The 25,097-nt window shown below is 38.0% G+C and overlaps 1 pseudogene; it reads left to right on the top strand.

Annotated features, from left to right (window-relative positions):
• The window catches only part of LOC149184831 (non-structural maintenance of chromosomes element 4 homolog A-like), a 68,309-nt pseudogene extending 44,766 nt beyond the window's left edge, over positions 1 to 23,543 (top strand).
• The last annotated feature ends 1,554 nt before the right edge of the window (positions 23,544 to 25,097 follow it).

The following is a 25,097-nucleotide window of genomic DNA, read 5'->3' on the forward strand; positions in this document are numbered from 1 at the left end:
AAGTAAATTGATCCATGCAATTCATCCAGTAATTCATCAATGACAGGAATGGGGAACTTATCTTTAATAGTGAGCTTGTTGAGCTCCCTATAATCCGGACACATGCGCCATGATCCATCCTTCTTGTGCACCAATACTACTGGAGCAGAGAAAGAACTTTGACTTGGTTGAATTATACCAGCCTCTAGCATTTCTGCAACCATACGTTCAATTTCACTTTTTTGGACATAGGGATATCTGTACGGCCTGATGTTTGGAGGAACACTTCCTGGAATCAGATGAATAGCATGATCATGATCACGCATAGGTGGGAGACCTTTGGGAGTCTCAAATACCTTGGAATGATTGTCCAGGACTTTTTGGAGATCTGGAGAAATAGATGATTCCAATGTGGAAACATCTAGCGAACATAATTGTGCAATTACACCTCTTTGCTCCTTTTTTAGAAGCTTTGTCATACCATTAGAGCTGATTATCTTTCCTGGTTTCCCTGCAATACCCCTTAATTCAACTTCCTTTCCTTCCGTAGAAAATTTGATGAAAAGTTCTTGAAAATTAAAAGCTATTGTACCCAAGGATTGTAGCCATTGGACTCCTAGTACAACATCAGCACCTCCCATTGGAATGGAAAGCATTGGGCTAGTCAATACATATTCTCCCATGGATAGCTTGATATTATGGCACTTTCCAGAGCAATTTATTGTTCCTCCATTTGCAATCATCACTTGACACTCTGGTGCTGGATATAGGAAGCAATTCAATTCTTTTGCTACCCTACAATGAATAAAATTGTGGGTGCTTCCTGAATCAATCAACACTATTACCTTTTTCTTCTTGATTTGTCCTTCTATCTTGATGGTTTGAGGAGTGGTAATTCCCACCAATGCATTACAAGATATGGTCGGATTTATTTGTTCTTCATCTAGGCTTTGTTCCTGGAGTATATCTTCTTCTTTTGACCTTTCTTGCTCCTTTTCTTCTTCCTCTTCACAATCTATGTAGAATAATTTCTTCTCAGCACACTTATGACCTTTAGTGTATTTGCTATCACAACTGTAACAAAGCCCTTTTGCTCTTTTTTCTTCCAATTGTTGTGGTGTCAACCTTATAGGTTGTGGAAGACTAGGGGCAACAACACTTCCGTCTTTATAGTTGTGAGTGGTATGCTTCCTGGTTGCCATAATTTTGCTTTCCATTTTTCTTGCTAACCTGAATGCCTTCTCTAATGAATCAGGTTCCCAAAGGCGAACATCATGTTGGATATTATCCTTTAAAGACCCTATGAACACATCAATCCTATGCTCCTCTGGAATATCTTTTACCCTTATGTTCAATTTTTGGAACTCCTCAATGTGCTCCATTATTGAACCCTTTTGTTTGAGACTTATCAATTGGCTAAAAAAAGTGTTGCTTTTTGTATCTTCATAATGTGCTATCAATTCTTCCGTAAAAATTGCCCAAGTGATAAATTGTTTACGAGAGCAAAGCCATTGATACCATACAAACTGATTTGGTTCCAAATATACAGTTTCCATACGTACCTTTTGTGTGTTTTGCACATTATTGAGATCGAAGAATTGCTCCATCTGTAATATCCATGTGGCGGGATCCTTGCCATCAAACTTCCTCATATCGATTTTTGGAATATGGTGGGTCTTCGATCCAACATTAGAGTCTATGGAATCATGATTAACATTTCTTTTGTTCACATCATGAGTTTCCTTTACAACCTTTTCACCATTAGTAAGTATTTCTTGTAGAAAATTTGTCAAATCTGTCTTCAAATCTGCCATGTCTCTCTTCAAATCTGTCTTCAAATCATCCATCTTAGATTCCATGCCCTTTATCTTAGATTCCACACCATTTATCTTAGATTCCACGCCATTTATCTTAGATTCCACGCCATTTATCTTAGCTTCTATTAGCTTTTGTGAGCGTGACATTTGTTGCACTTGTTCTTGTAATTTTGATATATCATGTAGCATTTCTTCCTCTTCTTCATGAGTCATGCTAGAGCTTTCAGGTTCCTTACTAGGTGTTTGCATTTTCTTTCCTCGGGGCATCAGTTACCGATAATAATGCTTTACTATGCCCTTTGAATTCCGTTAAACCAAGCTTACGCAAAAATTTAAAAAAAACTACACACCTTTTTTCACTTTGTAGAAGCCTGATATTGAATCTGATGTATCTCTGTAATTTCGGATCATCCAATTCTGAAATTGTGACCTATAGTAGCCTTCTGCATCCTCTTTCCAATGCCACAAGTCTGACCCAAATTGGATTCTCCAAGGAAGAGTTATGTGAAATCTCCCACAGTGACTTGCTTCTAGACTAGTTCAGTAGAGTGAACTTGTACGACGTGCCACGAGTCACTGTTTCAAGCTTTGGATATGAAACATGCTTACAAGAACTACAGTCCATCCTCTTTCTATACCATCTTATGAAATTTCAATCCGATCCCTAGAGAGAAAGTTATGACGAGTTTCCCCAGGTCACCTGTTTTGAATGTAATTCAGGAGTCTGCAAAAAGACCAACTTCCTCAGATCATATCTCCGCAAATATCGCACGAACAACTTTTAAATTCGGACCCAAGGTTCAGCGCGATTTGTTTTCAAATGGGTTTTTTTTGCGACTTCTGAAACGTCAGAGAAAAAAGTTATAGCGAAAATGCCACGATGACCTGTTTGGAGCAGCGAAACCCTAGAATCCAAAGCTCTGATACCAAATGTTATGGAACCAGCTCAAGAAAAGATAGAAAAGATAGATCAACGCCTCAGAATTCAGCCTCTTCGAGGGGGACAACCTCCTTTACATTACATAAATGAACAATTCTTGGATGCTTCAAATGACAAAACCTCCATTCTATATATAGGAGTCTAAGGGGTCACAATATAATCCAGCCGACCTAACAAGAATAATATAAAGCCACAAAAATAACAATAGAGGGATTCCATGGGGCACAGGAATAACAACATGGGGGTAATAGGGGCACAACAATATAAATAAGGGGTATAACTACAACAATAATGGGGTAATCACTAGTATTATAGGGACCCAACAGGTGTTCTCCCTAGTGACAACACCTTGCAATAGTGCTTAATATATATTTAACAACGTTGACTATTTAGGGATTTTATTATTTAAAGTTATGTTATTTTTTTAATTGTAGCCATTGATATGTAGCAGTGTATGGTTAAGTTTTAACAAAATTTTTTTGTTACTTTTGTGTTTCTTTTATTTAAAAGTGGATTTAGTGATTGTATCTAATATTTAAAATGTGTATTTTTATATAAAATTGTTAAACACACACATGGGCAGCAACAAAATATGAAAGATAAAACATGAGAGTACACTTATTATTAACAAATGATATACATTTATAGTACATGGTGTGACCCTTGGATTCATATTCCAAGTGGTATCTTGGACTCCTTTAGTCTATTCGGCTTCCACACTAACCCATATAGGATTAGGTGTCCAACATTCCCCCCTTAATCCGAAGGGTTATGTATGAGTCCAAGAAGAGAGCTATAATACAAAATGTGCAAAAATGTATGGTAGTGCTAGGCTGAATGTGCTCTCTGAAATGTTGGTATAAAGGGCAGTGGTTTAAGGATGACCACCAACACTAGAATGCTTAGTGCAATTCCTAGAACTCTTCCAAAACTGGCAAGAAGCTGAAGTCTTCTGTTAGAGGAAGTGCTCCTATTGTTTTGAAGAGGGAAACCTTCAATCATGAAAGAGAGGTCTCACCTCACATAAAAGGGAGAACTTCAACCTGAAAAGGGAAGTCTCAACCTGTGATGGTTTAAGGATGACCAACAACTCTGGAATGCTTAATGCAATTCCTGGAACTCTTCCAAAATTGGCAAGAAAATGAAGTCTTCTGCTAGAGGAAGTGTCCCCAATTCTATTCCTGGAACTCTTCCGAAACTGGAAAGAAGCTGAAGTCTTTTGCTAGAGGAAGTGTCCCAAATTACCAATTGAAGGCATGCTCAGGGGCATCTTTGTCTCTGGCTACAACTCTAAATCTGGTATGGTAGGTTGTGGCTAAGGCTCACTTGATGTGGCTTTGAAGCTTGTAAATGACCATCATTTCCCCCCCTGTCAGATACAAGGTGAGATGATGGAGAAAACTCAACTGCAAGACTATTCAATACTCTAGAACAAGTTCTGACATGTGACTGGAATATCTTCTTGGTTGTTGATGCCCATTGCCAAGAATCGATCCATCCAAGATGAATCTTTGTTCTTGCAAGAGGTTTGTTTATGAAGCATCTGTTTGAAGAATGACTAGTTTTATGATAGTGCTTACATGGATGAAGATCAAAACAATGATCTTTCAGATGGCCAACTCGGTCACAGTGTTGGCATTTCACAATCTATTGTTGTTGTTGCTGTTGTGGAAGAGGGGCGGAATCTAGAACAGCTGAAGGTGAACTATCATGAATGAATCCAACACTCTGAAACTGAATGGGCTTTGAGTAGTCTGGAATATGAAAGGACACGTCCTTGTCATATCCAAGACTAGTTCTTTGCTTGTTGTGGACAAGCTGTTCCCAAGGTCTAATGTTGGGCTTGGGAAGTGCAAACTGAACTTCTGCATCTTCATGTACAACTGCTGCTTTATGGGAGTCTATTTCAATCTTCTGAATAGAAACAATTTCAGAATGATGATTCCTCTGTTTTAATTCTTCTTGCTATAGCTGAGATTCGAGCTGCAAAAAATCAATTTTCTCTTGTGCATTTTGTAGACAGACCTGAATGTTTGTGAGAGAAGCTTTGTTGACTTTTAATGTATCATGAGTAGTAGACCATATCAGAGTTTTTAGGAACTCTAATACTTCATTGATTCTGGCCATTTTTTTTCTTCAATGTCAAAATTACACCTTAAAAACAGATCACAACTACTACTCAATGCAGAAAATTAATACCCACTCACAGTATACAACAATATCCTTTATAAATGTGCAGCAAATGATTAGTGTGCAACCAGCAAGCACTAATTACAATCCATTACATAAAAATAAGAGTTTACTCATCACCAGCACTATGTTCTCACAATACAACTAACTAAACTTTCCTCCACAAAAGACTACTTTTAATTGTCAAAACAATGATTGCCTTTATAGAGCCCAGGTCTCCATGGAAATGATTGAACTCTCCTCCATAAAACACTGCTTTTATTTTTCAACTTTCTACCTTCAATCTAAGCATATAAGCTACTACTCATCATTACTCATCATATATTGTATATCATGACAATGTTATCATATACCATACATATGCACTTCATAAAGAGAATTCAACGTGTACATTCCCATCACAATGTATAGAACCATATATAATAAGAGGAATTCAACACGTATGGGGCTCCCTTTAGTGTATAGCTTCAACCAACGATTAGTTTTAAATGCCTCACATGCACCATACAAGCAAAACACACCAACACATTCTTACGCATATCAGATCAGCTTACTAGACCAACGTACTCACCAAAAGGATTAACACACTCACATTTTAGGATAGATGTAAAGAAAATTCATGGCACAAAAATAAAACGTCCAACATATAATAATATAGCTCGCCAACTTTTCTAAGGACTTGCCTCACAAGCCTGTCAGCCCGTGTCAGCATGGGATCTATTGTGGTACGCACACCAATAAGGCTGCCAGGAACAACAAACTGTAACTCATTTTGCTCAGTATAAAGTGAAATTATTCTTGAAAAGATAGGCGTACACTTGTTGTTGTCACCCTCGTCCTTGACAACGATTCCTGGATGAACTTCTTTTTTTTATTTTTTTTATTCACCTTCAAACCGCCCTTCAGTTTACCTCTTCTTGACTATCATTGCCAACGTCCTGAACCATCGCATTCGCCAACTTATACATGTATTGTTCATAATAGTTTTAAACATTCAACTCCAGTATGTGTTTGCTGGACTAAATATTAACTGTTCCCAATTTTTTGTTTCAAACTGAAGCCTCCAATATGGTGGAGTTGGTTCGTCACCATTCACTGGAAGTGGAGGATGATTTCAATATTGGAGACATGGATCACACAGCACAAAATTACACATCATCATCTTTAGCATCCATTTCCCTAGCACTCATCACTAGCGCCACCTGTGCTTATATCCACGCAAGTGCCACTGCCATCGCTAGCGGGTCGTGCCAGAATTGCTTCAGTAGATCCACATCAGAAGGCAATTGCAATGAACTCACACAACACTTTTCTTCTACTTCTTCTGTATCCACAGTTATAAGAAGAGCAGAGGTCGTAAATGTGAAGGTAAAGACACAACCACATGAAGAGTAGAGTGGAGAGATGAAGCCTGTATTTCTTTGTGTCCAGTTTCAAGCATATACACACTAAATGGGACTAGCACTAAATATATAAGATAGATGCGTTTCTTTTCATTCAAGGAAACTAGTGTAGGGCTTAAAAAATTAAATGCAATGCTTCAATCAATCTCTTAACGAGTATTGAAAGACCAACACATACATGATGATTCATCATCATTTTAGACTATTCCAAACCATAGAATTAACACAGAGCTTTGAAAAATATACGCCAGCTTGCAAATACACTAATTCCTTACTCAACACATCATACGTTGGAGTCTTCAACGAACTCGATCGTTTCAGAATATGTCAACTAATCAACTTCAAATTCGGCTTTGGCTTTGACTTCATAGTCTTCCTCATTATGTCAATCCTGAACAACCTTTGAGTGGTGTGCATCCCTTCAACCCCATGGCCTTTCACATTCAAACATTAGTGGCGTGTAGCAGAGTCATTTGGTATTCAATACAACATGCATGGTCTACGTCCCAACAGTCACACCATGCAGAGTTTCAGTCCATGCTCATTGCACCATGGTTATGCATCATTCATGCTCTTCCACAAAACAATGTTCAACATTTAACGCAGTATGCAATTAGTTCAATTGGCATAATAAAGTTTGCTCAAACGCAGAGGGTTCAATGCTTCTCTCACGGTCTCAACATTCAACAAATGCAGAGGGTTCATGGTCCCAGCATTCAATAAACACAGATATTCAATGTACAGGAGATAGAGTTTAATTAATAAATCAACCAGAGGGATAGTGAATCGACAGAGAATTTAGTCTTTAACATTTGTATATGGTCAGTGCTGAAACATCAAATGGCTCTATGCATTCTTAGATGGTTATTCTCAAACTGTAAATGTTATAATCCAAATCACCATGCTGCATAGGCCACCATATGGAGCATTTCAAGAACTGACATTTCAATAATGTATGGGAGAGAGCAGCGTTTTGTATGTAGGTGGAGTAGCTACAGGAGCAGCGTAGCAGAAGGAATAGGCCAGTGGAATAATAGTGAGTCACAAGGCAATAATGATGCTTTCAGGTCAGTGGAAGCGTCAGAGCTGCCAGGATTTTCTATTTGGGTTAGTGTGGGTAGAGAATGCAACTAAAATATGGTTGATAGGATTTCCAAATAGAGAATTTAAGTCGCAGAGAGCCAGAATTACTCACAGCAGAGGAATGGCAGCGCTGATAAAAGGTAACAACCTCTATTCTAAGTGATATGATAATCACCCTATGAGTGACCTCAGTTAAAGATTTATTGAATAAAGGTATTACAGACTCATATGCTAGTGTGTGTGTCTATGTTATTTAAGCAACGGATCAATCATATTGCTAATACACAGACAATTGAAATGGAAAGACAATAGAGAAATACAGTAAGCAATACAAGAACACAAGAAATTAATAAGGAGTTCACCCTATTCTCCATGGCTACATCTCCGGTCCAGCTTTCAATGGTGGTCTTATTTTATTGTGTCTTAAGTAGAGAATTACAATGCAGGGACTCAATGTGAGTTCTCCTGAAGCAGGTTTTGCTTGGCAGGGTGGTTCTTGGATTCCCCAAGCCACTGGAGTACACAGACTCTGTTGCCTACCAGCTCTGTGACCTTCTAGTCTACAATGGAGAGAGCCCAATGTGGTGCTCAGTCCAGACAGATCCTCTCTAGGATGGCTTGGATCTCTCAAGCTCTCTAGTGCTCGATGCTGCCTTTGGTCAGCTCGGCCCTCTGTCCTCTTTCTGCTTTTGCTTCACTGTCTTCTTTTCTCTATCTTTCGTCCTCCTCTCGGGATTCTGGTCTCTTTGTCTCTCGTCCTCCTCTCGAGATTCTCTTTCTGTCTGGCTGACTATGTATTCTGTCTCTGTTCATGGCTTTGAAGCCATTTGTTCCCATGTCTGTTCGGTTCCTCTTCCGCCTCCGTCAAATCGCCTTCTGCAGCTGCGCTTGGAGTTCCATGGCTCGATGTCATCATCAAGCTCACAGGGATTGGCCACATGTCCTCTTGTAAATGGTGCCAGCCTGCTTCGTCAGTTCATTTCTTTAGTTATGTCGTGGATGAAGTCTTCCTCCACCGTGGTGGTCAAAGGAACCTTAAATCCTTCTGAATCACAGCTTAATCCTTCATCTATTCTACTTCCCCACTGGGCGCGATCTTAGCTGTTAGATCTGGGGCCTCCAGATCCGATGCCATATGCACGTTTTGTGTGGGTGACTTGCTGGACCGTTAGCGCACGATCAACGGTGATTTTCTCTCTCCTCCACCTGCCACACGTTGATCATTGAGTGGGATCGCTCCGCTTCCATCCAAAATTGCTTACTGTTTGAGGGTGCCCTGATCAATACCTCTAGTTTTTCGGAGCACGGGTCCCACCATGTCCTTTGGCATTTTTTTACCTTTCGCCCTGCGGTTCTTTGGCTCCCCACGCGACCGAGTGCTCGAGGCTACCCCATTTCGAGCCTTTTCGCCCAGTGATGCATTAATCGTGCATCAAAGTCCACCTCCTTTTCCCGATCCAGGCCTCCTAGGGGTTAATTTGACCTTCTGCGCAGTCTCCATGGGCCTCGGTTAGCATGCTTTGACCGAGGTCCTCATTGTTCCACGCTAGCTACCATTACCACTAGTTTAGGGGTGTTTTTGATCACTGTTCTGGTTTCTTGGATGTTCATCCCAACCTGATATATTCATGGTTCCTTTGACAATTCTTTATGGATTGAATTCGAATCACGACCTTCTCATTGAAAAAGCTTTTGGACCACCAAAAGTTGGTTTTCAAGCATCGACTATGTGAGGGTATTGCTTTCCCACTTGTCCAATGTCAATCCACTTTGCACTGCTTGGCTTTGAACCTTTGAGCCCAATTCTGAGGTACTCCACATCTCCCCTGTGCGTTGTCCTCACCTTCCTGTCCAACACTGTGTCTTCCTGCAACTCATTAAGATACTTAGGTAGCAGGTCATCAATAGAAGGCAATTGACTCTACTCTTCAGGGTCCTCAATCATTGAAGGTTCAAACAATCTCAAGAAATCTGCATTTACGACTGAGTAGATGTGCATGTAAGCTGGTAAATCAAGGTGAAAAGCATTTTCACCAATCTTCTCAAGTATCCTAAAGGGTCCATACCTGATAGGCTTTAGCTTTTTACCTTCACCTTGCATTCTGTCCTTATTGATATACAGCTAGACTTGGTCACCAACTTGAAAACTATGCTCCATCTGATGCTTATCATGCCTAGCCTTGTACTTGGATTGGCTCTTTTCTAGCTATTCCTGTACTGCCTGGTGGATCTCCTGGATCTATTCAATGAACCTAGTAGCCCTATCCACATCATTGTGTTCATCAACCATGGTATCTTTACCAAAGACAAAATCCAAAGGAGTCCTTGGTGTGAAACCAAAACCAGTCTCAAAAGGAGATCTCTGTGTAGAAGAATGCTTTGCTCTATTGTAAGCATGCTGGACATAACACAAATGTTCATCCCAAAGCTTAGGATGTTTGTTGCAATATCCTCTCAGTAACTGGATCACTATCTTGTTAACTACTTCTGTCTGGCCATCTGTTTGTGGATGAAAAGCTATGCTTTTCTTCAGTTTGGTGTCCATGAGTTCCCACAGACTCGACCAAAACTTCCCCGCAAATCGGGTGTCTCAGTCAGATACAATGGAAGTGGGTAATCCAAAATGAAACCATACATGTTCAAAGAACAATTTTTCAGTCTATTCAACTGTAATTTGTTTATTACAAGGTATCAAAATACACATTTTGCTGACCTTTCCTAGATTTAGGTAGTCCTCCAACAAAATCCATGGAAACACTTTCCTAAGGGTGAGAAGGAACTAGCAATGGAGTGTACAAGCCTAGTTTTCTATTGTTGGGCTTGCTTTTAGCACACATAGCACACCCTCTTACATATCTAGAAACTGTCTCATTCATTTTCTGCCAATAGCAGAACCTTTGCAGCTGTACAACTATTTTACTTACCCCAAAGTGACCTGATATCAGAGAAGTGTGTGCTTCCCTAATTATCTTTATCCTTTTAGTTTGTGGAATGCAGAGTTTCCCACAATGATATAAGAGTCGGTCCTTCACATGATAGTCCAATTATTCTACACTTTTTCCTTAACTCAAAGTTGCATATACATATTTAAAGCCCATATCTTGAGCATATTGTTCAATGTAGCTCTCATGTAGTACAGAATTATGCTTAAGTATGGTAGATGCATTTATAATGGGTCTAGATAACATGTTTGCAACCTTGTTATGTATGCCCTTTTTATATCTGATGACTAAATGAAACTGTTGTAGAAAACCCATCCATCTGTAATTTCTTGATTGCTACAACTTAGTTTGGGAGTGCAAATATTGAAGTGGTTGATGATCAGTATGTATTACTGTCTCTTTGCCCATTAAGTAATGTTTCCACTTTTTCACACTCTGAACTAATGCATACAATTCTTTATCATATGTAGGATAGTTAACTACTGCAAGATTAAAAGTATCAGAATGATAACATATGGGTTTACCATGCTGTGTCAACACTGCTCCCATGGCATAGTCACTGGCATCAGTTTGGATCTCAAATGGTCTTTGTAGATTAGGAAGTTCTAGTACAGGTGTTGTACTAATCTTTTCTTTCAAGGTGTCGAAGGCTTTCTGATGTTTGCCTCCCCATTGAAACACCTTATTCAATCCTGTTAAAGCATGTAAGGGAGCTGCAATTGAGGAAAAGTTAGAAATGAACTTCCTCCAATATTGTGTTGCTCCTAAGAAGCTTCTCACTTCTGTAGCAGAATTGGGTTTAGGCCAGTTCACGATGATTGCCACTTTAGAGGGATTTTTTTTCAATTCACCTCCCCTTACTATATGACATAAGTAATTTAGAGATGTTTTGCCAAATTCACATTTTGAGAGTTTAACATAAAGTTTTTCTCTTTTCAAAACATCTGGTATCTGCTTAACATGCTTTAAATGTTCTTCCCACATTTTACTAAAAATCAGAATGTCATCCAGATACACAATAACAAAATCATCAAGAAAAGGTCTGAGTACATCATTCATTAATCTCATGAAAGTGGAACGAGCATTAGTTAAGACAAAAGGCATAACCAGCGATTCATACAATCCCTACTTTGTTTTGAAAGCAGTCTTCCATGCATCTTGCTCTACAACCCTAACCTGATGGCATCCATTGTGCAAATTCAGCTTGGTGAAATAAACAACTTCCTTCAATTGATATAGAAGGTCATCTATGCGAGGAAGGGGATAATGATTTTTGATTGTTATCTTATTCAGTGCTCGGTAGTGAATGTACATTCTCCACGAGCCATCTTTCTTTCTCACCAAAATGATTAGTGACCCACATGGTGATGTGCTAGGCCTGATGAACCCTTTCTCGAGCAACTCCTGCACCTGCTTCTTGATTTCATCATTTTCTAAAGCAGACAACCTTTTATACCTGTGGCTGCAATAATTGTTTCATCTCCTGAGTCTGACCCCAAATATTTCTGAATAGCTGCAGCAATCTTCTTCTTCTTTCCCTCAGACTTCTTAGGTCTCAGCTCTGGATGCAGAATCCAACAATGCTCATCATCATGCCCATCCTTTTTATAGTGAGTGCATGAAGCTTTGCTTTTCTGTGCAGTGTTAGCCTTCCTTGCTTTCCACTTCTGCTTTCTTTTCTCCTTGCTCTTGCTTGCAATGGGTTGGAATGGTCCCCCAACTTTTGTATTTCCATTCTTTCCTCTAGCTTCTAGATGAGTAGCTTGTACATATACCTCATCTATACTAGTGGGATTAAACATGAGGATGGTATGCCTCATGTAGTTGTGTAGACCACCAATGTACTTCAAAAGAGTCTCTGGTGAGTCTAATGAGATACCCAACATCAATGCTCTCTTTCTAAATTATTGAGTGTACCCTTGCACACTTTTCCCTTTCAACTGTTGAAGAGTTTACCAACTCATCATGGCTTGTTGCATGTAGGCCAATGGATAGAACTGCTTTTTGATTGCAGAAAAAAATTCACTCCAGACAGAGATAGTCTTACCATGTATTTTCATATCAGCTTGGGTTCTGCCTTCCCACCAAACCAAGGCAGTGCCTCCTAGGTGTAGACCTGCCAGCTGAATCTTGCTCTTGTCTGAGTCTATGTTTTGTACCCTGCAATACACATCAATTTGTCTAATCCAATTCTCCAACTTTTCAGCATTTAGCTCTCCATCAAATATAGGCAAATCAAAATTTTCATCTAACTTGATCAAATATGCTTTCTTATTATGCACAGGGCTATTAGGAGGTGTGAGAAAGCTTTCCTCTTTCCATTTTCCTTTGGAGTGGTCATGGAAGTGAGACTCATCCTCTTCTTTATCTTGTTTGGAACCTGATGAATCTTACACCTTATGCTTTCTAAAGTCTCTATACATTTCTTCTACCATAGACTTTATCGCTAGGAAACTTTCTATGAATTGAGGGTCTAGCCCCACTTAACCTTCCTTTGACATTGTCTTCTGAGGATAGACTCTCCCATTCTTAGGATTAGTTTCCACCAACTCTCCTTCTCCTAATTTTAGCTTTGATCTAGTGATCATTCAACAACTAAACCAATGCAAGCTTGTCTAACCTTACAACCTAAAGCTCCGATACCACTTGATCTGATAATCACCTTATTAGTGACCTCAGTTAAAGATTTATTGAATAAAGGTATTACAGACTCATATGTTGGTGTGTGTGTCTATGTTATTTAAGCAACGGATCGATCAGATTGCCAATACACAAACAATTGAAATGGAAAGGCAACAGAGAAATACAGTAAGCAATACAAGAACACAAGAAATTAATAAGGAGTTCACCCTATTCTCCAGGGCTACATCTCTAGTCCAGCTTTCAGTGGTGGCCTTATTTTATTGTGTCTTAAGCAGAGAATTACAATGCAGGGACTCAATGTGGGTTCTCCTGAAGCAGGGTTTGCTTGGCAGGGTGGTTCTTGGATTCTCCAAGCCACTGGAGTACACAGACTTTGTTGCTTACCAGCTTTGTGACCTTCTGGTCTACAATGGAGAGAGCCCAATGTGGTGCTCAGTCTAGACAAATCATCTATGGGATGGCTTGGATCTCTCAAGCTCTCTGGTGCTCAACGCTGCCTTTGGTCAGCTTGACCCTCTGTCCTCTTTCTGCTTTTGCTTCACTGTCTTGTCTTCTCTGTCTTCTGTCCTCTTCCTGGGATTCTGGTCTCTCTGTCTCTCGTCCTCCTCTCGGGATTCTCTTTCTGTCTGACTGACTGTGTATTCTATCTTTGTTCATGGCTGTGAAGCCATTCGTTCCCATGTCTGTTTGTTTCCTCTTCTGCCTTTGTCGAATCACCTTCTGCAGCTGCTCTTGGAGTTCCTTGGCTCGACGTCATTATCAAGCTCACAGGGAGTGGCCACATGTCCTCCTGTAAAAGCCGCCTGCTTTGTCGGTTCATTTCTTTGGTTACGTCGTGGACGAAGTCTTCATCCACCGTGGCGGTCAAACGGACCTCAAATCCTTCTGAATCACAGCTTAATCCTTCGTTGATTCCGCTTCCCCATCGGGCGCGATCTTAGCCATTAGATCTGGGGCCTCCAGATCTGATGTCATACGCACGTTTCGTGCAGTTGACTTGCTCGACCATTAGCACGTGATCAACGATGATTTTCTCTCTCCTCCACCTGCCACGCGTTGATCGTTGAGTGGGATCGCTCCACTTCCATCCAAAACTGCTTACTGTTTGAGGGTGCCCCGATCAATACCATCGATTTTTCGGAGCACAGGTCCCGCCTTGTCCTTTAGTGCTTTTTCGCTTTTCGCCCTGCAATTCTCCAGCTCCCCACACGACCGAGTGCTCGGGGCTTCCCCATTTTGAGCCCTTTCGCCCAGCGATGCGTGATTAGCGCTAAGCGCTAAGCGCTAATCATGCATCAAAATCCACCTCCTTTTCCCGATCCGGGCCTCCCAGGGGCTAATTTGGCCTTTCGTGCAGTCTACATGGGCGTCGGTCATCGGCCTTTGACCGAGGTCCTCGTCGTTCCACACTGGCTGCCATTGCCACTGGTTCAGGGGTGTTTTTGATCGTTGTTCTGGTTTCTTGGATGTTCATCCCGGCTTGATACAATCATGGTTCCTTTGACAGTTCTTTATGGATCCAATTCAGATCACTAAGAAATGCTCAGAAGAGTATAATAAGGAGGAGAGAATTGGCTTACAAAGGCCACAGAAATAGGTGGCTCACACTTGATCAGGGTAGGAGATCGCATGCTTTGATACCATGTTAAACACACACATGGGCAACAACAAAATATGAAAGATAAAACATGAGAGTACACTTATTATTAACAAACGATATACATTTATAGTACATGGTGTGACCCTTGGATTCATATTCCAAGTGGTTTCTTGGACTCCTTTAGTCTATTCGGCTTCCACACTAACCCATAGAGGATTAGGTGTCCAACAAAAATAATAAATTTAAATGTATAAGGTTTTTTTTATATATTTTTATAAATTAGTAGTTAAATAATTTAGTTAATTTTTCTAGTTAATTAATTATTTTATATAAACATTAGGACTCAATATTTTTTTTGCCATTGGTCTCGGTTATTACCTCTCAAATGATTGGAAAAGGATTTTGATAAAACCATCGTGTAGAAACTTTTATCAACTATTAGACTATCTATAATATTAAATATCATCAAACAAAGACATTAATTTAATATATAAAAAATAATAATTATCTATTATCCATCCCATTAATAGTTTTATCCCATAAATACTTTTTTCATCGGTGATAAGAGAGATAACGTTAGGTAATTTGCAATAATAAAGCTTAAGAGCAACAAGCTATTGATTAATATGTCTATAATACAAACATAATTTCAACTTTGATAAATATGGAAAGTTTCATAATTAAATAAAAATAGTGATAGAAATAATTGTAAATTTATAAAAATAAACAAGTCTCAAAAATAAAAATACAAAATAGAAATCCATCATTTAATAAATTTTAAATACAAAACAAATAGGAGTACTACTACAAGAAAATACTCCTCTTCATTTATAAATAACGAGTGTAGATCTATCTCTCTCGAGCATCAAGAGAGATCAAATCTCTCTCTCTCTTTGTCTCTCTCTCGAGCTACAAACCTCTTTAAGTGAAGAGATTTGATCCTCTCAATGCTTTAAAATGGATCTAGCTTGCTTTAGTTATTAGCCTTTGAATAGGCTATATTGCAGAAAAATACCATGGACAAAAATCATGGGTCAGGAGTACCATGGGAAAAAACCATGGGCAAGAAAAAACTATGCACTGGATAATTTTATGTTTTTTAATTTTTTCTCTCTCTCCAGCCACAAACTTCTTTAAGTGAAGAGATTTGATCCTCTCAACGCTTTAAAAAGGATCTAGGTTTCTTTAGTTATTAGCCTTTGAATATGCTACATTGCAAAAAAATACCATGGACAAAAACCATGGGTTAGGAGTACCATGGGAAAAAACCATGGGCAAGAAAAAACTATGCACTTGAGATTTATTTATTTATTTTTATTTTTTATTTGATTTTGTTTTATTTTGACTGAGTTAAAATGCCAAATATTATAACATATTCCCCAGGTGGAAAGGGTCTCTTGGCACAAAAATCTAACAACCAAAAATATATTAAGAGGGGCCTAGAATAAAATACCTAGATTATGACATTTCTTTTCAAGACTTCAAGGTCTCTCTCACTTGTTTTAATTTATGAAAGAAAATTGATGAGAAAAAACTAATAAATTAAATAAATATTAAATACAGAACCATGGAATCTAACAAAACCATGTGCAAAAACTAGCAAATTAAATGAATATAAAGTACAAAACCATGGAATATAACAAAACTATTGGCCATAACATTTTTTCAAAAGTTATTTTAACATAAACAAATCTAGGGACTAAAAATGAATGGTTTGGTATGTTATAACCACAAGTGATATATATACATATATATATTTGTTACCAATTAACAAGTGTGGTTAATCAATATAAATAAGTGAAATAAATTATTAAATTGTGATTTTTTTTAATTTCTACTTAGTTAAATATTTTATCTCTATATATATATATATATATATATATATGATGCATTAAAATAATTAATATAAAACATGACTACATATAATAATCATTTAATCAATGGAAATACCAATATTAGATAGCCATTATACAATTTAACAATAATTATGGTAAATAATATATACTCTGCTAGATCCATCTTAATTTCAGATATACCAACACCCTAAAGGGATCAAATCTCTTTTATAAATTAGTAATGTGTATAGATATTTAGGCCGATAGGCCTTCCTATGCATCAACAATAGTCAACACTTTTACCCTGCTCCGTTGGATCAAGGGAGACACTTTCAACTGTTGATTTGAAGTGTGACTACTTTTCCCAAATATGCACATGGCAAGATATTTTTATTGCTTTTTCCCATTCTTTTATGTCACTTTTGAAGATATTTTCACTGTTTTTTCTCATTCTTTTATGTCACTCTTGGCCTGTTCCTCTTCCCTCGCTTTTGGCAAGCACTAATTAATATTAAGCATTCTAAAACACAGAAATGTCAGTTTGAAGCTCTGTAAAGAGCTTTTTGAAATTTGAAATTTGACTTCCATTCTCTAACTTTCCTCGAGAGGCTGGGCTTGCAGAGGAGACAATCGAGGCAATGCTAAAGAGTTATCCTTCCATAAGAGGCATCAACTACGACCTCCCTCATGTCGTGGCCACTGCTCCCCATATCCCAGGTTACTAACAACACCTTTGCTTCATCAATGGTATATATGTATAACAATCTTATACATATAAATGTATGTAAATAGGTGTGGAGCACATGGGCGGAGACATGTTTGAAACCGTGCCCTCTGCAGACGCCATATTCATGAAGGTAAGTCTTGAACTTGCTGACCTGTCATGTAATTCAATTAGAATGAGCTGAGAGCACGTTTTGACTATACAATTTTGTTTTATATTGATTAAGTTAAATACATTAAGTTTTTCTTAGTTGGATTGCTCTGCTAATTAGTTTTTCTCTCCTCAGGATTTGCAGGACAGGCAGGGCTAGCGTTATGGAGATTAACGCTACCTACGAAGCCATCAGGAATGGACGAAATAGAACACAGGCCAATTTTTCTTGGATCCCTCAGTTATGTCTTCAAGCAAGGTATTTCAAACAGATGCGTTCAATGCAAATTAATACACTTACGGCAAAGAGGTATGCCTCCGTAGTGAATTTTTTCTCTTAAATTGTGTTTTTAAATGAAAAAACACCTGATTTTAAAAGTCATCGCTTAAGTTGCAGAATGGCCGGGAGGTTTTTTCAGAAGACGGGTTTCCAATAAAAAATTCCATAAGTTAGTTTATAACTGCACGCATGAATTTCTCTACAAAATTAACTGCTCTTTCTGCTCGGAGAGGGCATATACGAACCCTCGATTTGTTATTAGAGTCTCTTTTGCATTCTTTTCTTTTCTTTAGAGTTTTGGGATTGTCATGTTAGTTATTTTCATGGGCGAATCTGCTTCCCTATGGCGATTTTGTTTTGTATCAATTTCCCACGTTTATATTCTATTTGGAAACATTATTTATTTCATGTATTTTGGCATGGTTGCTCTGCAATACGTTTATGTTTATATGCAATCATGATTTCTTTTTCATTTATTTTACAATGGTTTGTTGAAATATGTAAACCGAATTTGAATGTTTACTTTATGAAAAGGAAATTAGTTCAATTTGTTTGTGTGATGTCATCAGTGGATCATGCATCACTGGGGCGATGAGGAGGAAGGCGATATTGGAGACGGGGAATCTCATTATTGTTGACATAGTGGCGTAAGACTCTAATTACAGAAGCGGTGATAATAATAATGGTGGCCTGAAAGAGAAGCCGGTTCTGAATCCTAATTTAGTTCTAGTATTTGATCTGGTAATAGTGGCGCACTGCTCTGGTGGGAAGGGAAGAATAGAGAAAGAATGGAAGAAGATTTTATTAGAAGGTGGATTCGGTCGCTATAAAATAATCACCATTCTTGATTTCCAGTATGTGATTGAAGCGTTTCCTTCTTGATTATTTGCTCTTTATGGGCTCATTTTTAGTATCTACAGTGTTAAAATGCAATCAAATTATTGTATTTACAAAATAAATGAAGATTTATCAAAGCCTTATGGAGACATAAAACATCCGTAGCTAGTGATTTTATTTAGTCTTACCTCACACTGTTGAGAAGACAATGCATTAATGGATCACGGAATGCTCCTCATCTCCTTCGGAGACATGGAAGATCTGTAGACAATGTTGTCCTTTCGTCTTACCTCTCTCTGAGTAGATAATGTATTAACGAGTTAGGGGATTTTGTTTTTTGTAGTTCTATTATGGCTTATGAATGGATGTGTTTATGGATTGAAATTTAAGGAAAATATGGGTTTACTGTAGCATATAAATGGGATGCATCCAAGCATTGAAATTTCAGAAGTTGGGTTTATTGTGCATATAAAATGGCATGTGTTCATGCTTTTGAAATTTTACTCAGAGAAAATAAAAGATGGATTTGGTATTTCATATGAATGACATGTATTCTTCATATATGCTTGGCCATCTATAGAGGTTTCTTTATTTTGGGTAATTAACTTAACTTCTTTATTTTGGGTAATTAACTTACTCTAAATTGAAAGAAGACATTCAATGTGTTCCTTGTAATATAGTTATAAACAAAACATCTAAAGAAAGGTAATTGCACAATAATCCAATCCAAGAAAACAAGATTTTCCACAAACCAACTAACTCTAGAAAAATTAAACAATTCCAATTTCATAATCCTATCGGCCTCTCTTTGTACCTTTTGGGACAATTTCTAGTTTATATATATTTTTATAAATTAGTAGTTAAATAATTTAGTTAATTCTTTTTTCTCGCAAACTAGCAATTTAAAATCTAGTTCAACTATACTTTTAAAATATATTATTTTTATTATTATAAAGATTAGTTTTCTATTATAATGGATTAAAGATAAATTTTTGAAAGTTTTCTCTTTAGATTTTGTCTTCAAACACATGTTGTAATATTTATGGTTCTGCAAGTGGCAATAGTTCGAGACAACCCTCTATTTTTGGCTCTATAGCTAATGGAGATCAACTCAATCTCCACCATCTTGTTACCCAACCATGAAAACAATAACCCAATAACTGTGTGGAAAATGATACAATATTTTGAGGTCCACTCATGTCACATCCAAGAATATATACAATGTATTTGGTATCATGTACTCATCTGGAAAATGCAAAGGCTAAATCAAACTTGAATTCGGTGCCAAGTGTTTCTTCACTATTGTATTTTCCAGCCTAGAGGATCAAACATGGGTATTCAAGAATGGCTTATGTGAGAAATGGAAGCCTTGCTGATCGCTATACGTATTAAGAAATGGCCAATGTGAGCAGCTAAAGCCTATGAGAAACTACCTATGAACCATAGTATTTGAGAATGGTAATGATGAATGCTTGGTTTTATGTTTCATATTTTTCTTGTTTTTTCTCTCTCCTCATTTCTTGAATGTGAAACAAATGCTTGGTTGTATGTTTCATATTTGTCTTGTTTTTCTCTCTCCTCATTTCTTGAATGTGAAATCTCCAAACACTGTTTCTTGTCTTGTTGTCATTTCTCATTTCGTTTCCCCTTTTTGGTTTCTAGTAACATAGATTTCAAGCCCTTCTAGCTTTGGTTGAATTTTTGCATTGCTCTCAACTACAAAAGAAGGTGATAGAAGGGATGGTTAAAAATCTTGGTACCCGAGATAGAGTTAAAGAGGAAGAAACATTGAGTCAGACACTGTAAGATTCCTCTCGGGGGGTAAAAGGATCACAACAACGCCACAGTAAGCCCCCGAGAGAGAACGAATATGCTACTGAATGCAGTGGTAACAATCAGAGTATGGTGCAGCGCCATATATTAAGGTCCACCAATGACATCATATTAGCAAAAATCTAAGCATGAAAATAGATTGAAACAAAAACAAAAGGGAAACCCTCACTAACTCGTCAGGCCCTTGCTTAATAATCGGGAAACATTTGGGTATGAAAAATCAGGGATCCCTTCTTCAAAGTCCCTGTTTGCTTTTATAGATCTCTTCATATTGATGGATGGCTTCGACCCTCCTCGAATGGCCATTGGATGAGTGCTGGGCAGTTGCATTCATTAAACTTCCTGGCAACTGTTTGAATTTTTTTTAATTTAAAACTTTTATACAGAACTTTGACTTTCACATTTTGTAATTTGGTGCATATGTTTTCCGCTCATGCCACATTTGTTTAAATAAACTACATATTTATTTTCTTTTGATTACGTTTCTCAACTATCACCGTGGATTTATCCTAGAAAGGTAATGAAAATCATATATGTTCCAGGGAATTGAACATATGTTTTTTCATCACTTGTATCGATATACTTTGACAGCACAGGCATGAAAACCCAAACCCATTGCTTCATTGTAATATGACCGATAGAGACTTTCCTAGCTATTGAGCACAACACATAGCCCATATCATTTGAAGATATACTGGTGTTATTCTTTCACCTTGAGATGGATATATATTTGTTTTATTACAGCAAGGAAACAACCGCTACATTACAATACATCAACTATACTCAAAGGCAAAAACTATTTTTCCTGTACAACCACACTAAGAGTAATAAGTATCTTCCCATGTGTCATCATAGCAATAGATTCCATTTTGCTAATTCATTGTGTTTCTCATTCTAGTGGCCGCCATTATTGTGCAAGTTTCTCTTGTCACTTTTTGCCTCCATGAAAGTTGATAAGAAAATGCTAAGACAATGCTAAATGTCAAATTTTAGCAGACATTCTAAAAACCTTTTTGATCCATTTTCTAACATGGTCCACAATCTTCTTTGATAGTACTATGATGTATCTCTTCCAAAACTTGATTGTCTTTCATAGCTGGACAACTAATTTGATTAATCGTCTCTTTAAATCTGTCTTGGACTCGATCGTTATTGGATGTTCTTCAAGATGGGCCAAGTGTTCACCCAAAACGTCCAAACATATCAATAACAACACATAGTGTAACATAAATATTCATCCTCATCCAATTATTAAATGCAGAAATATTCCTCTAAAAGCCTGGATTTCCCATACACTGGGGCTATTACTTATATAACCCCTGGTTTTAGTTTCTCTTGCATGTTTGGCGATTTAGTTGGAATATGTCAAAATATAGAGTTCCTTGATGTCTTCACTCCAACTTCTTGGATGCCATCTCAAAGAAAGGCTCAAAGGATATTCCAAATATTATCTTTAGAGGTGGCCATTTCGACCCGAAAGGTCAAGTATTCATGCCATCAGTTACACTCTTCTATGCATGTGTACATTACCAAGCAATTTATCATCAATAAATATTGTTGCAAGACAATAATGGTTCAAATAAATTTATGAGACATTCTGGATATCTAAAGAGATTTCCTTATAAAGCTCAAGTTTAGCAAAGCATCCAACATATGGATCATGAAACAGTGGATCCTCACACTAATATATTCACCATGGGACTGAGACAAAGATATACAAATTGTAAACTCCCTCATGTAGATGAGAAAGTGGTGTTGGAAACTCTCCACGTTAGAATTGACATTCTTACCATATTCAAATGGTGTCCTTCCTCAATGTAAACAATTCTTCAATAATATGGCCACTCTCCCACATGTGTCACTTCTCCCAATCCTCACACTTAATTGGCACACTGCACCTACACATTTCATTCGACAATGCGTATGTCTTGGGACTTTATATCCATTGTAGTGGGCCTTCATCCCTCTTCTATTACAAAGCAGACTTCTCAGGGTAGGGGAAATCACAACTCCCTGCCCTCCCTCATTTCAATGCAACACGAAAATCTTTTCTTGCTCTCTTTCCATTTCACGGTAGTTCTTCAATTAGAAATCTCAATTTCAAGCCCTTCCTTCCAGCTTTGGTTGAATATTTTCATTTCTATCAACTCCAAAATAAGGTGATAGAAAGGATGGGTAGAAGGCTTGGTACCCAAGCTAGAGTTAAAGAGGAAGAAACATTGAGTCAGACACTGGAAGATTCCTCTTGTGGGGTAAAAGGATCACAACAAGGCCACAGTAAGCCCCTGAGAGAGAAAGAAGATGCTACTGCATGTAGTGGTAACAATCAGAGTATGGTGCAACACTGTATATTAAGGTACCATTATCATCCCCTCAAGACTTCGATTGTTGAGGAGAGAGAAAATATTTTAAAAGTAGAATCTGGCAAATTTGAGGCTATAATTAGCAAAGTGGAAAGCTTGCACAATTTTGTTTAGAGACCTCGTGAGCAAGTTACAGATGCTGATACACTCTTTGATCTCACGTCCACACTCGCTATTGTTAACAAATCACAAAATAATGATGGTGATACTCCAGTTGATTTTATTAGTAGTGATATTCTAGGAAACTATAGTGACCAGGCATATGGAAGCAAGTCTTTGGAAGGAAATGACGATCAAACCCAAATATCATGGAGAAATATTGGGCTTTTAGCTGCTTCTATTTTCCAGCATGTGGTAGGAATTTGCATTATGCTTGGACCAATGGATAATGAACCCAAGCAAAGGAAAGCTATAGTACAGAGAAAACAGACTAAGCTGACAGAAAGCACTCGACCTGAAGTAGTGAAAGAGTCCCCGGAAGATGAAAAATCAGAAACAAACAAGAATATGGTAAGCATATTTAACATTTTGTGAAAACAGAAGCAAGCCAGATTAGAGAATTTGGTTCTAAATAGAATATCATTTTCCCAGACAATAGAAAACATCTTTGCATTATCATTTCTAGTAAAGGATGGTAGAGTTGAAATAAATGTCGATGAAAATGGAAAACATTTTGTTGTCCCCAAAAATGCTCCCAGAGCTACAGAAATGGCATCTGGAGAAGCTTCTTACAACCAATTTGTTTTTTGGTTTGATTTTAAAGACTGGAAGTTGATGATGGAAGCTGTTGAAAGTGGTGAGGAGTTGATGCCTCACAAAACCAATCCACTTATGATTCCTTGTTTTGAGAAGGCTGCAGAGACTCCTATCAGAGAGATTTCAAGAAACAGGGGCAGAGTGGTACCTGCAACTCTTGAGGTGTAGGAGGATGAATGTGGAAGTGATGATGGTGGTGGAGGTCTTCAAAGACCAACACCAAAGAAGCAAAATAAGTGTCTCCTATGACTTTTGCTGCTTTTTTAGGTGTTTTTTTTTTAAACTATCTCTGTTTCTATCAGTGCACTGTAATTCATACAGGAAGCTAATATTTAATTTAAGCAATTTGGTATATAAACAATGCTATCTTGTTCTCATAATTAGTTATAATTAAGTTTACTGGCAATGCAAACCCTAGTCATGTAGTACACCCATTTAGGCATGGTTCCAAGGCTTGGGCAGAAGACTGACATCACATAAAAGGAAATTGTTAATGTAAGATGTCAAGTTTGACCTGTTAAACCATGATTAGTCCTCTTGCGATAGTATGTTGTAATTCTATGTTTGAAAAGTATTTTGAGATACCACACAAGAACAATGTTTCCAATTGTGTAGTTAGTTTAGTTTGAGAATACATAGAGATGAAAGTAGGGTAAGGCCAGGTGAAAATAGATGTAAATACAAAGGTTCAAAAAACTAGCTAGCAGCCCTTACCATACCCAAACCCTTTTATTGGCAGTACAGGGATAGAGATATACACACAGAGGCATGTGGAGAATAATTAGGGATATGCATGCTCTGGATTGACTTATTTCTTGAGCATAGCTCAAGCAGGTGAAACTAGTAGATGGCAAGAGATTGGGAATATATATATCTATTAAGTATGTGTATATGAAATTCATTATGTCCCCTTTTGATTTTCAAGGTGGGAGGAATGCAATGGAGAAAGGGAGATCATATTTGTCCTCTATATCCCACCTATCAAGACACTAGGATAAGTCTCAATAATAAGAGCTAGGTTCACTCATAAGTATATGATTGTAAAAGGCCATCATGAACTTTATTAAGCTAAGTCACCCTTTAGTTGAGTTTCATCCTTTAGTTGAAGCTTCAAGAAAGATACTCGGCCTCTTCTCAACCCTTCACTCTTCCTGGAATAACTACAGAACAACCCTATTTAACCCATGTTGAATGCCTCTTCTTGCTGTGATCTTAAACTTCAAACTGCGACCCTTATCCCTACAAGAGCACCCAAGAACAACACGCAAAACAACTTCTCTTTCACACGTTGTACCTCCAACAAAACATAAGACTTCCACATTGCTTCTAGGGCTTCTTTCTGGTTGTCTTATGGATCCTTCTTGTAGTAGCTAGGGCCTCCCTTTGACTGCGTCTAGGGCCTCTCTGAGTGTTGCTTTAGACCTTCCTTGACTGCATCTATACGCTTCTTCTTGATGGCTGATAAGGGCCTCCCTATTGCTACGGATTAAGGCCTCCTCTGCTGTGGATAAGAGCCTTCGCTTTGCTGCATATCTGGCCTCTCTTGACTGCGTCTTTATGCCTCTTGTGACTGTATATTAGGCCTCTCTCTAGACTGTGTCTTAGGCCTCTCTCTTGTTGTGGCTAAGCCTCCTTTTGACTGTGGTTAGGGTTGCCTTTTACTGCAGCTAGGGGTTCCTTTTTTACTATGGCTAGAGCTTCTTCAAGACCGTGTCTAGGTCT

This window comes from Pinus tabuliformis, chromosome 3_2 (assembly GCF_031772625.1).
Source record: "Pinus tabuliformis cultivar Carrire ecotype Pingquan chromosome 3_2, CPIR1, whole genome shotgun sequence".
Classification (NCBI taxonomy): domain Eukaryota; kingdom Viridiplantae; phylum Streptophyta; class Pinopsida; order Pinales; family Pinaceae; genus Pinus; species Pinus tabuliformis.